Genomic DNA, 14268 nt, shown 5'->3' with positions numbered 1-14268 from the left:
ATAGTTGACAAGGAATTTTGGTGCATTTTATGTATCCTATATTGAAAAGATGGGAAATCACCTGAGGTCAATCAGTTTTCTTGTAGTAGCTTCTCCACTTCTCATATGCATTATAACAATCCTGGTAGTTTGGATCCAGTCCATATACTACTAGCTCATGCTTTCCTTCCTGAAATACCTATAACTACAAAGCAATTCAAATGATCACAAAAGTGCAACCCTAACCCTGTATAACTGGGAATCGAGCAAACTGGGTTCAACAGAACTTCTGAATGCACGTGGGGCAGGATTCAAGTGATGACTCCCATCAACAGTAGTCCTGAGCAAGACCCTCTGCTTGTGCAAAAACACAACAAAATGCCTTGCCACTTTGGAGAGTTTCTGTGCTGCTTTAAATATTGCCCAAATGGTTTTTTCTTCTTCCTATGACCACTTTTAAGATGAGAGCCCAGCTTATTTCTGATTTTTACACTTGCTGAGGTGTAAAGCCAGCCGACAGTGCCTGCTATTAATAGGATTGTCTTGTCTCTGCTGCCGTTTCCCTGTGCTGGTCTGACCTCCTTGGTGGCCTTTTGCAAATCTATGCAGTCAGTTTCCTCATTGGTGTATAATAAGGATAATGCAGGATTGCTGTGAGGATTTATTAAAGCTTATCAAGGACTGGAAAGATGAGTGCTAAATGCAAAGGAGTTATATAAATGGAAAATAATCCTATTATGGAATTATGATTCGGATTAAAACTATCAATGAAAAATCACCCACAACAGCGATTTATTTTTTTATGATTAAATTAGTTACAAATTACATTATTTTGATCTGTCTTCAGCAGCTGGAGCTGGAGAAAGTTGAGAAAAAGCAAGCTCAGGTTCTTGTTTCCAGAAGCCCAAGGCATTGTTAACTATCATTACTCTTAGTGGCAGGTCTTGATGTCTTGTGCCTACAGCTGCTTGTTGCTCAGGCAAACTGATCATCTGATCAGTTATGTCGGTTTTGCAAACCTTAAGGTGAATTGAACAGCTCTTCTGTGTGATAATCTGGCTATTATGATCGAATCTGGGTGATTTATAGGTGCACTCTTTTATTTTGCATAATTCCCTGTTGAAGTCTGTTTGCATAGCTATTGGATGAGAAGGTAGAACTTCAGGTACAAGATGTTCCTATAATAATATAATAATAATAATAATTTATTATTTATACCCCGCCCATCTGGCTGGGTTTCCCCAACCACTCTGGGCAGCTTCCAACCGAATATTAAAAACAGTACAGTATCAAACATTAAAAACTTCACTAAACAGGGCTGCCTTCAGTTGTCTTCTAAAAGTAAAATAGTTGCTTATTTTACTTTGCTGGGAGGGCGTTCCACAGGGCGGGTGCCACTACCGAGAAGGCCCTCTGTCTGGTTCCCTGTAACCTCACTTCTTGCAGTGAGGGAACCGCAAGAAGGCCCTCGGTGCTGGATCTCAGTGTCCGGGCTGAATGATGGGGTGATGGGGGTGGAGACACTCCTTCAGGTATACAGGACCGAGGCCATTTAGGGCTTTAAAGGTCAGTACCAACATTTTGAATTGTGCTTGGAAACGTACTGGGAGCCAGTGTAGATCTCTCAGGACCGGTGTTATGTGGTCCCGGCGGCCACTCCCAGTCACTAGTCTAGCTGCCACATTCTGGATTAATTGCAGTTTTCGGGTCACCTTCAAAGGTAGCCCCACGTAGAGCGCATTGCAGTAGTCCAAGCGGGAGATAACCAGAGCATGCACCACTCTGGCGAGACAGTCTGCGGGCAGGTAGGGTCTCAGCCTGCGTACCAGATGGATCTGGTGGACAGCCGCCCTGGACACAGAATTAACCTGTGCCTCCATGGACAGCTGTGAGTCCAAAATGACTCCCAGGCTGTGCACCTGGTCCTTCAGGGGCACAGTTACCCCATTCAGAACCAGGGAGTCCTCCACACCTGCCCGCCTCCTGCCCCCCACAAACAGTACTTCTGTCTTGTCAGGATTCAACCTAAATCCGTTAGCTGCCATACATCTCTAAAGATAGTCCCAGTTAGGGCCACTTTACAATGATTCCCTCCCCCCCCCCGAATATCAATTCCATTTAGTTTCGTATACAGCATACAATGTGATAAATGCACACGTGCCTATCTTACCACGTGTGATCCATGTGGAAGACCACATAATTAAATTCCTTTGATTGCAGTTTCCTTGAATGCCATCCAGTGGGTTCTCATTGCATCCATCTCGTGTATATCCTCCTGAGTTTTGTCATGTATGTTTTCAGGCCATGTTCTAACCTCAAAGCTACAGTGCACTTCAACCACTCTGCCTGACAAATGATCTCTGCATCACCAGCCAGGCACTATGTGGGTTGCTGCCATTTCATTATCAGTCTCCATATTTTTGGTCGGCCAACATCCCTGATAGGTGTGGGCATGAGCTTGGGGACCCATTGCAATATGGCAGTGATTCAGCTGTAAATCGCTGTACGTATTTATAGCCAGAGCTTAAATTGCTTGCAATGTGGAGGCAAGTTTCTTGGGTATTTTTCTGGGTAAAATAACACCTGACCTGAAAAGCGGCAATAGTGGACAGACACCCCACAAAAGTAGAGATCCACTGACAAAGCAGTTTCTGCCACTCTGTGATGTGATCAGGTAAGACAATGTAGTCAAGCACAGCTCTTCAAATTAAAACACAGGAAACCAAAGAAAGAGGTATGTTTTCTGTTTTCATAAGGCAACACCAAAAGCCCACATTGAGCAGATGTGGGTTCCTTGCAATTGCTTTCTTCCGTAGCTGCCACCGTTACTAAACATAGCAGCTATGCATTTATCTGGTATGTTCCCCTCTCATCAGTTCGCATTCCTGAATGTGTGATCAAAAAGCAAAAACAGACCTATTCCATACTCAAAAATGCCCTCTCCAGCTTTGAAAAAGCAGCTTTGGGTTGGGGTCATTATAATGGTTAGAGGGGAAAACATTCAGCAGCATTTTCCTGCCACTCCACACAAATGTGCAGCGTCCTATCACTGTTTTTCATTTCAATGGTTGAATATATATCTGGGATACAATGTTTGGCTCTTAGCTCTTGTAAGATTATAAACAGTTACAATATTTTATTTTAAAATATGCTCAAGGAGAGCTTGTTGATGAAAGTAAGACACATCACTAGCAATTTGTAGAGGCGTATCCACCAAAGAAGCTAGGAGACGTAGATTTAAAAACAGGGAAAAGAATAGCCATGACATCATGTGCCAGGGGAATGAGATGGAGCTCTCATGAATCCAAGAATTTGGCTGGTGATTGTTGTGGTTTGCTCAGAGGCATTTTGTAGTATACGAGTTGTTCTGAGAGGACATTTGAAAGCAATGCCATTCAAGTAATGGTGCTAGAGCTCCTTAATCTGTAAAATGAGCAGATGGTTATTCCAGGCTGTGCCATTTAATTCTGCTGCACAGCTCATGACTATTTTCATGCGGACTGGCTTTTAACAGATCTCTGTGATCCATCCAATCTGATAGATATCAGTAAAAGAGACAGAAGCTGCCAAGCTCCACAAACTCAACCCTTCTGCTGTTAACAGGCCTTAAACTAACATTAGCAAGGCCTTTTTTTTTAGCTTAATAAATGTGATTGGCCTTCATGGGCATTTGTGGGTAAGTAAAGTCTTTGGGACACTGGTGGCGCTGTGGGTTAAACCACAGAGCCTAGGGCTTGCCGATCGGAAGGTTGGTGGTTCGAATCCCCGCTCAGGGTGAGCTCCCGTTGCTCGGTCCCTGCTCCTGCCAACCCAGCAGTTCAAAAGCATGTCAAAGTGCAAGTAGATAAATAGGGACCACTCCGGCGGGAAGGTAAACGCCGTTTCCGTGCGCTGCTCTGGTTCGCCAGAAGCGGCTTACTGTAGTCATGCTGGCCACATGACCCGGAAGCCGTACGCAGGCTCCCTTGGCCAATAAAGCGAGATGAGCACTGCAACCCCAGATTCATCAGCGACTGGACCTAATGATCAGGGGTCCCCTTTACCTTTCTTTAAAAGGAAAATATGCACATTGAGATAGCCTTTTGCTTTTTTAAAAAGCTGACGTCTGCAAAACATTGAGTACATCTTGACACAGAAAGAAATGTCAGTAGGAGGGCTAAGGGCACACATGTAGAATGGGGCTTCTGGGTAAAGTCAGTATTGCAGCCTGAGTGAAGTTTGCAGGTGCTGACCTCTTCGAAGCCGTTTTAAACTCTCTCTGATTTTTTTGAACATTTGTTAAATGTTGCCTATTCCTCTACCATCAGGTAAGCCACAAGTAATACATATTTTTTTAAACTGAAACTTTGTGGAAGTTTCCAATACAAATCTCCAGTATATCTCCAGTATAACTGATGTTGTGAGTTATCAGGTGGTTCTCTCTGGCTAAAGCTGTCCATTTAGAACAGCCTTCCCCAACCTGGTGCCCTCCAGATGATCTGAAGAACTCCCATCATCCCTGACCACTGGGGCTGGTAGGAGTTGGGAGTCCAGTAACACCTGGAGGGTCACCAGGTTGAGGAGGGATGATTAGGTGATTTCTCGTGGTCTCCACCCAACCTTATGTGCTACTATCTCTGTGATGTTCTGCCTTTCTAGCTTGATGTCGACACATTCCAAGAGGCGAGCAAAGGTTCGTTGCAAGAACCCTAGCCCACTGGCTTCTTGGAGGCCTACACAGGCAGATATTTGCACATACTCAATTCCACTAGTGCAGCCAGATACTGACTTTGAATCCTTTTGGAGCTGCTTGGCTTATTCCTTTTCAGGTGGGGGAAGGGGTGGGAGGCCCTTCTGCCTCACTCTTTTCTCTCACAATTCACTTCTGCAGTGATGTCAGTTCCTCACCACAGGCAGCAGCAACCTACTTTAAAGTGGTGTAGCGATCTTCCCTTCTGTACTTTTCCCACCGCTGCCGTCCTATCAAGAAGCAAACTTAAACTTTGTCAGCTTTCCCTGTGTGCCTGCCACCCACCCACCCACCCAGACAATGAAAAAGGAATCGCAGAATGGAAGGGATCCTGAGGGTAATCTAATTCTTGCAATGCAGGGTCTAAACTCCCTGCAACGCAGGGTTAACAGTAGCACTACTCATGCTTTCTCCAGCAGTCTACCACACCCTCCCAGTCCCACTTGCAGGGCTGGCCCTACCATTAGTCAGGGCGAGGCGACCACCTCAGGCATTAGATGTTGGGAGGGGTGAAGGGCGACAGTGGCACAACACTCCAGCCATCAGTACTGAGCTTCCCTGGTCATTCCGCTCTTCAAGAACAAAGCTGTGTGCGCCACACATTCTGCCTACACCAACTTGCTGATCTCAGTTGTGGAGGATGCTGCCGCATTGAGTAATAAGTTGCCAGGCTGCTGGGCTTCTGTATTTGGAACTGGAGGTGCCATCTTGCCCTTTGCCTTGGGCAACAAACTTCTGCTGAACTCATACTCTTGCTGGCCACTCTAGGAATTGCTGTCCAAGTGAGTGCCATACAAGCAAAAGGTGTAATGATTTTGTTTTGAAGAGTGCAAAAGATCTGCCTCCTTTGAGGGCTGCACATGCATGAGAATGCCATGACTGGCAACACTTGAGTTCTGCCCCTCCTTGCAATGTATGGAGAAAGGTCAAATAGTTGTGTGCTTGTCCTCTTCCGCTTCAAGTTCTTTCAATTCACAGCTTTCTCTTTTTGTGTGTGTGTGTGCTTATCTATGAGAAGACCACCATGGAAAGGTGTCAGCAATCTGACTGACTCAAGAAGGATTGGGTGATTATAGTCTGTGCAGCTGGTGTTTCCAACACTGCTCCATTTACAACAATTGCCACATGAAGCTGAGAAAATTAGTGGTTTTGAGCAAAGGAGAGCTGGAGCTTCTGCTGAGTGTGAGAATAATGGAAAAACACAAAGCTATCCTGTCCAACCAGGTGACTTACAAAACTTGCTGGGCAGAGTCAATATCCAGCTCATTTGCTGAGGATGAAATTAAGTGCATAATTTGCAAGGGTTGCTCATTGGACGGATCGTGACCACTGAAGCAAAGTTTGCCAGTTGAAACTCACCTGGCTCATCTGAACTGACAGGTAGTTTGGATATTTCTATTTTTACACACTTTTCCTTTGAACTCCTGTGTGAGAGACAAGGTGGATTCCCTTTATCCTAAACATCCTTACTTGCCTCTGCTACTCCCTGTTTTCTTTGCTTCCAATGACACTTGGGCAACACCTGGCAATTTCTGCTCCAGTACATCTGCAGTCCTGTTCACCCCTCATGTTCAACATGATGAAAACTGAGTCCAGGGAAAGTTCACCTATATGCAGTTAGAGGAACGGGTTTCAGCATTTCTTGTTTTGTATTTTCAGTCCTCTCATTAATGTATGGGAATGGCAAAGAAGGGAAATAATGTTAGATTCTTCCCCAGAAATGTATACAGTATACTGCTTTTTTGCAAAGCCTCAAAGCAAGTTGAGTAATAGTAAAACTACCAATACAGATTATTAAAATGACAATGCAACAGTGAGACAATAGCAACAGGGCAGCTGAAAAGCCCAGGGCAGACTAAGCAACTCTTCTACAGGCCTGGGAGAAAAAGATATGCTCTACTTTGGCTGCTGCACTGCAGTGCTGCAGGTCAACAATTATGCTACTGTGCCTTTTAAGGAGGAGGAGATCCATTCAAAGTCTGTGTGCTGGACCCTGGAGATACTTTTTGGTAGGTTGACAATGTAATGTGTTGGGGGTACAGATCGCATTCACATCATGGCTCAAGAGAGGAGGAGTGGCATGTTTTGTCCCCTGAAATGGTAACATTTCTCAGGCTATTTCAATATAAAAATTGCTGAACGTCTTAAGACAATTCCCTAACAATTCCAGACCCCAATTTGAATATAGTGTGTGTGCTGAACTTTGAACATGTTTCACACAGGTCATTTTGGCATGCTTTGGTGATGATCTTCTCAGAACCAATTTGAAGATAGTCTTGGGCAGGCATGCTCACACATAAAACAATATCCAAAGAATTCTATATGCCCACATGCATGCCAGCTTCATAATATTGTTCTGGAGGTCTCCTAGAAGAAAAGTGGGGATCACTTTCATTCATGCAGGGCGTGTCTCCTGATTTCCCCCAATCTCCCTTTTTAGGGCCCGCAGTTCACATCATATCCTCTACAGTTCCAAAGGTTCTCCTCAACCCTTGAGAACAGCATTTTGAGTGGCATGAGGGGCCTTCATTGGCCAGTGGGAAATTGATGAAGATGGGTGTGTCAAATACTGTAATGGCAAATACTGTAATGTTTTGTGATTCTTTTTGGCTCCACCATTTCTGGCTGAGCCTTGGATTTACATTGCAGAGCCCTTTTAAAAAGGTGCATTTGACAGAGTCAAGTTGTGCCTCAGCCAAATGGACAGAGGTTTCCAGGCTAGGAAGAAGTTGCTGTTTCAAAACACTGCTGCCTCTCTGTCTTCAGAAGGTTTATTCCTATCGATTTGTGATGCAATAAACATCTGCAGGGACTCACTAATGCAGCAGCCAAGCCCATAGCACTGAGTCAGCCTCCAAGGCTCTTTATGGAGAAAGTGCCGTGAAGCCAAAAAGACGATTCCTTTTTGCACAAGTAAAAAACACTTTCTATGTTCTGCCTCTGGGATGGGCGAGAACTGCTGCATTGCATTTGCTGTTCTAAGGAATTATACAGGGCAGGCCACAGATTGTTCCACCCTAGCTGGTAATGAGCAATATTGTGGTGATGTAATGCTAATATACGAGAAGCGAATGCAACAGCCAAGATGGGCTACACTGTGGCAAGACTGAAACCTTGACATTGTGCAAGATCTTGTCACATGAGAATGTAGAGGTTTGGTTTTTTTTAATATTCCCCCTTTCAACCAAAAAAAAGTTTCTAAGCCCTGTGCTTTAAAAACTGTGAACATGTCTTCAGCTTGCCATGTTGTCATCAAAGAACTAGGCTCTCTTCCAAAATACCCGGTTTCCAAAGAAATTAAAGAGATAAATATCCAAGTGCAGATGTAATTGGTAGAACACACACACCCTCTGTGGCCAAGCTTTTTCAGCGCTGCCAGAGAGGGTGGCAGCCCTCCACCCTTTCATCTCCTGTGCCAAACTGTTCCTGGGTCTGATTTGCCTTCAAGTGTCAAGGCAAAGGTGGCTTGACTAGGGCTTGGGATCATTCGGATTGACTTGGAACTGGGAAAGCTTTGCCTTGCTGCCTTGCCTAGCCGTCTTAAGTTCTGCAGCTCAGTGGCTTAAGCAGATGTTTTGCATGCAACCCCCCCCCAAGGTTCAACCCCTGATGCTTCCAGGTAGGGCTGGGGTGAAAGCTGCTGTCTGAAACCCTGGAGATGTGCTGCCAGTCAGTGTGCAGACAACCTAGAGCTAGCTGGACAAATGGTCTGGATCTGAGTAAGGCCAGCTTCCTGTGCTTTTCCTTTTTTCTTTCTTTGTGGCTCTCTCAACAGGCACCACACCTTTGACCAGCTGGCTCTTCTTCTGAAGCTTGACTTGGAACTCATTCTCACGGGCTCCTTTGGACATGGCAGTTGTGGTCTCCATCTGCCTATACAGGCTGCCAGTCATGCGTCCGCAAGGCGAAGCAATTATGCACATGTGAAATCAGGATGTATAGTCAATACAAAGCATATCAAAATAAGAGCTGCTTTTCTTACAGTGATGTGCCAGAGCCTCTGGGGCAGACTTTAGTGTGAGCTGTCCGAGATCATGTCAGCTTGTGGGAGCTGTAAGGACGTAATAAACTGATTGAAAACCAGGTGCACACATATATGGAAGAAATCTAAATGTGACTTTAGGTCATATGTCTTCTAAACATTTTCTTAAGAGGGTGTGAAGAAGCAGAAGAGAACACAGTGACAGCCCAATAGGAGCCAGCTCCTAGAGGCCGAGGTCCCTTTGCTCCCCCAATAAAATATTTGAGGAGGCCACCCCCCAAAAAAATGATGGGTATTGTCATTCAAATGGTGTGCGCATACCATGTCTTGTGATTGATTATGCAGAGTGGGGCTTACCTGCCCCCCCAATTTTATTAAAGTTAGCATCCCTGTACTGCCCTGATGCCTCAATCCCTCTATGCAGAGGTGTGGAACAATAGCATCACACCCAGTGGTTCAATTGGGGGCCATTGTAAAAGAATTACAAGCGAAGTTTCTGTGTGATAGACAAAAGTAACTCTCCCCCCCCCCCCTTGGCATGCTACTAGGTGATGAAATAATAACTGGGTGCAGACAATCCACTTCTAACAAGCTGCTAGGTCACCTCTTCAGCTCATGAAATGGCTCTGGAGCTGTCTGCTTTCTGGAAAGCTTGCAATTTTGCACAATTATCCCAAGAAACTCTCCCCCTCCCTTTTGGCCTTTGCTGTCAATGTATGTATGTGGAAGTGTCTGGTTGTGGACTCTCTAATTGCAAAGTTGAAGAGAGCACTAACACGAGAGAGAATTTCAAATCTGTCTACCTCGCTGTGATTTGCAAGGATGGCAAAATACTGAACAAGGAGAACCGGTGTGGAAAGCTGCTTAGAATCCCGGGCGGGATGACTCATTTTCATGCTGTAAATGTACATCTGAGCTGGAAGGCTGTGTACAAACAGCTGTTTCCAAGAATACACGGAGCACCTAGAAAGAACACACACTTGATACAAGAACGTGCCAGGATTTCTAAAGGACATAGTTAAATATGCAGTACCTTATGGCTAATAAGGTGATGCTTTTTAGTGCACCAGCCTCTGTTGCGAAAACAATACAAATTGTTGGGTCTTAGAGAGCACCTATTCCAGCTGAAAAAAAAGGAAACCTATGGGAAAGCCACAGACAGTCTTTTTTTTCAACATATAATCCAGAAATATTTCTCTAGCTAGTTCCTCTCCCCTCCCCACCTTTATCCTTCCACAGCTGCTTTAATTGAAGGGACTAGACTGGCTTCCTTAACCGGCTCTGCTTGTTTTACTGATTTGGCTAATGGATCCTTTGTGCCCTCTCTGCTTTCCATGGGCTTGTCAGCATCAGGGAGTGTCTATTGTCTTTTCAAGGCCAACAGCATGGCATTCTGATTGCCCACACATAACTAGCAAGAGGAAGGTGGGAGGATAGCTTTGCTGTGCAAGAAAGAGTAAAGGTCTTCTCACATGTTACATGTAGCTAGAAGGTTTGGGTGTGTGTTCTTCTGCAGTGAGACTCATATGTATATCCAGCCCCCCCCCCCCGGAAAGTTACCTTCTACTTAGTTGGTCTCTAAGGTGCTACTGGACAATTTTTTTATTATTATTATATATTTTGACTGCGTCAGACCAACATGGCTACCTAACTGAATCTTCTACCTACAGTCATCTAACAGTTGCCTTGCTATGTAATTTTTTAAAAAAGTTTCAGTAATAGAGAATATGAATCTGGGAAGGTCTTTAATTGTTTCCCAAGATGTCACAATATTTCTTTTCTAAAGGAAAGCTGAAAGCTAATGAATATACAGTCGTACCTTGGTTCTCAAATTTAATCCGTTCCAGGAGTCTGTTCGACTCCCAAAATGGTTCGAAAACCAAGGCGCGGCTTCCGATTGGCTGCAGGAGCTGCAGAAGTGGCGTCTGACATTCAGGTTCCAAAAAATGTTTGCAAACTGGAACACTCACTTCCAGGTTTGTGATGTTCAGGAACTGATTTGTTTGACAACAAAGGTGTTCAACTACCAAGGTACGACTGTATAGGGCTGCTTTTAGGTTAGAGCCAGTGGGTCATTCAGATGGAACCTTCATTCATTCATTCATTCATTCATTCATTCATTGTTTCATAAAATTTATATATCACTTGATTGTAAAAAAGAGAGACGAAAAACCTCAAATCAGTTTACAAAAAGATAAAACCATAAAACCAGGAAACTTTTTGCATTAAAACATACGAAAGTTAAAATACTAAAATAGATTAAAGTTCGTCCTAGCATTTCTAAGCATCTAGGAAGACTCGTCTAAACAAGAAAGTTTTAAAGAAGTGCCAAAAAGAGTATAGTGAAGGTGCCTGCTTGATTTCAATAGGCAGGAAGTTCCAAAGGGCAGGTGCTGCCATACTAAAGGATTGAGTTCTTACAAATGCTGAACGGGTATTATGAAGCACTTGTAGTAGTGCCAATTCTGCCTATCGAAGTGGTCAAGTGGGCACGTGTGGGGTAAGCATAGCTGCCAAGTTTTCCCTTTTCTCGCGAAGAAGCCTATTCAGCATAAGGGAAAATCCCTTTAAAAAAGGGATAACTTGGCAGCTATGGGTAAGGCGATCTCATAGGTAAACTGGTCCCTAGTTGTTAAGGGCTTTATATGCTAATAGCAATACATTGAATCTGAATATGGAAAACAAGGTTTTACATGAGGAATTAACAGGAAGTCCATGGTTTGCTTATTTGTGTTATTATATAACCTAATTGATTTTTTCCTTTTTTGGTTCTTTTTCTTTTCTATTCTATTTTTTGCTTTGCTCTTGTATATAATTCATGTTCTTTCTATAATATTTAAAATCTAAGAGCACTTGGGGGGAGAGGGGAAGGGGGGGAAAGGAAAAGAAGAAAATTGAGCAATGTCTAAGTTGAATTATGTATACTTTATTTATTTAGTATGTATTAAAAAATCCCATAAAAAGCAATATATTGAATCTGTTCCAGCAGCAGATCAGCAACCAGTGCCGATATTTGAGCACAGGTGTTCTATGCTGACAAGGCCTCACTCCTGTCAGCAATCATACTGCAGCATTCTTCACTAACTGCAGCCTCTGGATCGAGTGCAAGGGAAGCCCCAGTTAAAGTGCATTGCAGTAATCCAGTCTTGAAGTAATGAATGCATGAACTACTGTGGCCAAACTTTCCTGGTCCAGAACAGGCCATAACTATGGAACCAACTGCAGTTGGTAAAAGGTAGCTGTCAGAGGGCCTGGTATGGCTACTCTAGAGTAACGACTCCAGCATGGTCTTTTAAGGTTTTTATTGAGTGCTGATTATTTACAGTGTTCAGAGCAGTAAAAATGCATCCTTAAGGTGAGGTGTCTGAACTCCCGAATGGCGATTGGCGCGTTTTCTTCCAGCACCACAGCTTTGGCAGACCCAACCTCTTCCCCCTACGTTTGCGTCGCAATTCGGGAGTTGGGGGAATTGGCCTCCCCCCTGTGCGTCCTACTTCCTGTCCCACCTGCGGCCTGGGCTCCACAACCTTGCCTGAGCCTCGGACACCACTTCCTGACTCTCCGCTGGAGGCAGAGCTCTCCTTACTCTCTCCCGCGCTTGGGGATGGGCTGGAACTTAAGATGGGAGGGACTTCCCTGTATCCCTCGTCCCTCACATCCATCCCCCTCCCAGGCTCCTCTCCCCCCCTTCCTAGTGGCTCTCCGCTTGCTGGGGACGAGTGAAACCCCAAGAAGTCTGTGGCATCCGAGCCTGTGGGTGTAAAAATTTCCCCCCAATCCTGCGATCTTTCTCCTTCCCCCTGAGAAGACGGGAATCCCAAGAAGTCAGTGGCGTCAGAGCTGGTGGGAGTAAAAATGTTCTGCCAGTCCTCTCCTGCCTCTGACGTCGTTGACCTCGGTGAAACCCACACCTCTTCTTCCGTGTCCTCAAATTCCGCTTCCCATCTCCATGGAGAGCTGCTGCCTGCTATCCCTTCCTCCTGCCCCTCCCCCTCTCCCTCCCTTTCCATGTGCCAGGGCTTGGGCCTGTGGGGGAACAGGGCGTGGAACTCTTCCACTAAAAATTCCTCAGGTACTTCTGTGGCCGGTATCCACTCATTGTGGGACGGCGGAGTGTCCTCCCATGCTATCAGGTACTCCAGTCCTCTCACCCCTCTCCTTGAGTCTAAAATCTCAGTTGCCTCATTGAGCTGTCGGGCGTCTCCCGTCTCCCCCCCTCCCTCTGGAGGCTGATCGCTGTCCCTGAACCTGGTACTTTCCCTGTACGGCGACAGCAGCGATCTATGAAACACTGGGTGCACTCTCATGTCCTCCGGCAGTGCTAGCCTGAAGGCTACCGGGTTGACCTGTTGCGTGACCGTGAAGGGGCCCAGCCTCCTGGGTGCTAACTTCTTGCATCGCCCCCTGGTGGGAAGACCTTCCGAGGATAACCAAACCTTGTCCCCCACCCTGATGACCTCTCCCGGTCGCCTGTGGCGATCTGCCCCCTTCTTGTACGCTTCCTTGGCCCTCTCCAAGTGTTCTCTGAGCTGCTGGTGCACCGTCTCCAGGTCCTCTGCCCAATCCTCTGCCTGTGGGCCCTCTTCCTCCTCCTCCCCCTCCCTCTCCGGGAAAGATCTGAGGTCGCGCCCGTAGTTGGCCTTAAAGGGCGACACCCCTGTGGAGACGTGCACCGCATTGTTGTAGGCAAATTCTGCCAGTGGCAGGCGATCCACCCAGTCCGTTTGCCTCTGGCTGACGTAACATCTCAGGTACTGCTGCAGAATGGCGTTGACCCGCTCCGCCTGTCCATTGGTTTGCGGGTGCCTAGCCGTCGACAAGCTGACCTCCACCTGCAGGAGGTTCATGAGCCGCCGCCAGAACCTGGAAACAAATTGGCGGCCACGATCCGAAATAACCCTTAAAGGCAATCCATGCAGTCTGAATACGTGGTCAACAAATAGTTTGGCCGTCTCTTCTGCCGAGACCGCCCTGGCACACGGTATAAAATGGCACATTTTGGACATGAGGTCCACCACCACCAACACTGCGGTCTTGCCCCTGGACGACGGCAGGTCTGTGATGAAGTCCATGGACACTACTTCCCACGGCCTGTGCGGTGTGGCTAAGGGCTCCAGCAAACCAGCTGGTGGCGCTCTGACCACCTTTGCTCGCTGGCAGGTGTCACATCCTCTTACATAATCCCGAACATCCTCCCGCACCCCTGGCCACCAGAAGTGTCTCATGACTAGGTGAGTGGTCTTGTCCCTTCCAAAATGACCCGCCGTTGGGTTGTCGTGCATCTGCTTGAGGGCCTTACCTCTCAGCTGTCTGGTTGGCAGGTACAGGGCTCCCTTGTAAAAAAGCAAACCCCTCCTTTCCTCAAAGTCTTTGGCCTGCTCCCCCCCCCTCTCAGTTCTCTGAAGATGCGGGTGGCAAATTCATCAGCTGCTGTCAGTGCTGTGAGTTCTGCCTCGCTCACCACTGTTGCTCCGCAGGACCATGCTGATGGGGGGAAAATATGCCTGGGTGCCGGTGGCAACTCCTCCTCCATGTACTCTGGCTTGCGGGAGAGGGCATCCGCCCTGACATTCTGCTC

The sequence above is a fragment of the Zootoca vivipara genome, chromosome 5 (genome assembly GCF_965207765.1).
Source record: "Zootoca vivipara chromosome 5, rZooViv2.hap1.1, whole genome shotgun sequence".
In the NCBI taxonomy this organism is placed as follows: Eukaryota; Metazoa; Chordata; class Lepidosauria; order Squamata; family Lacertidae; genus Zootoca; species Zootoca vivipara.
Note: the sequence above shows the minus strand (reverse complement) of the source record.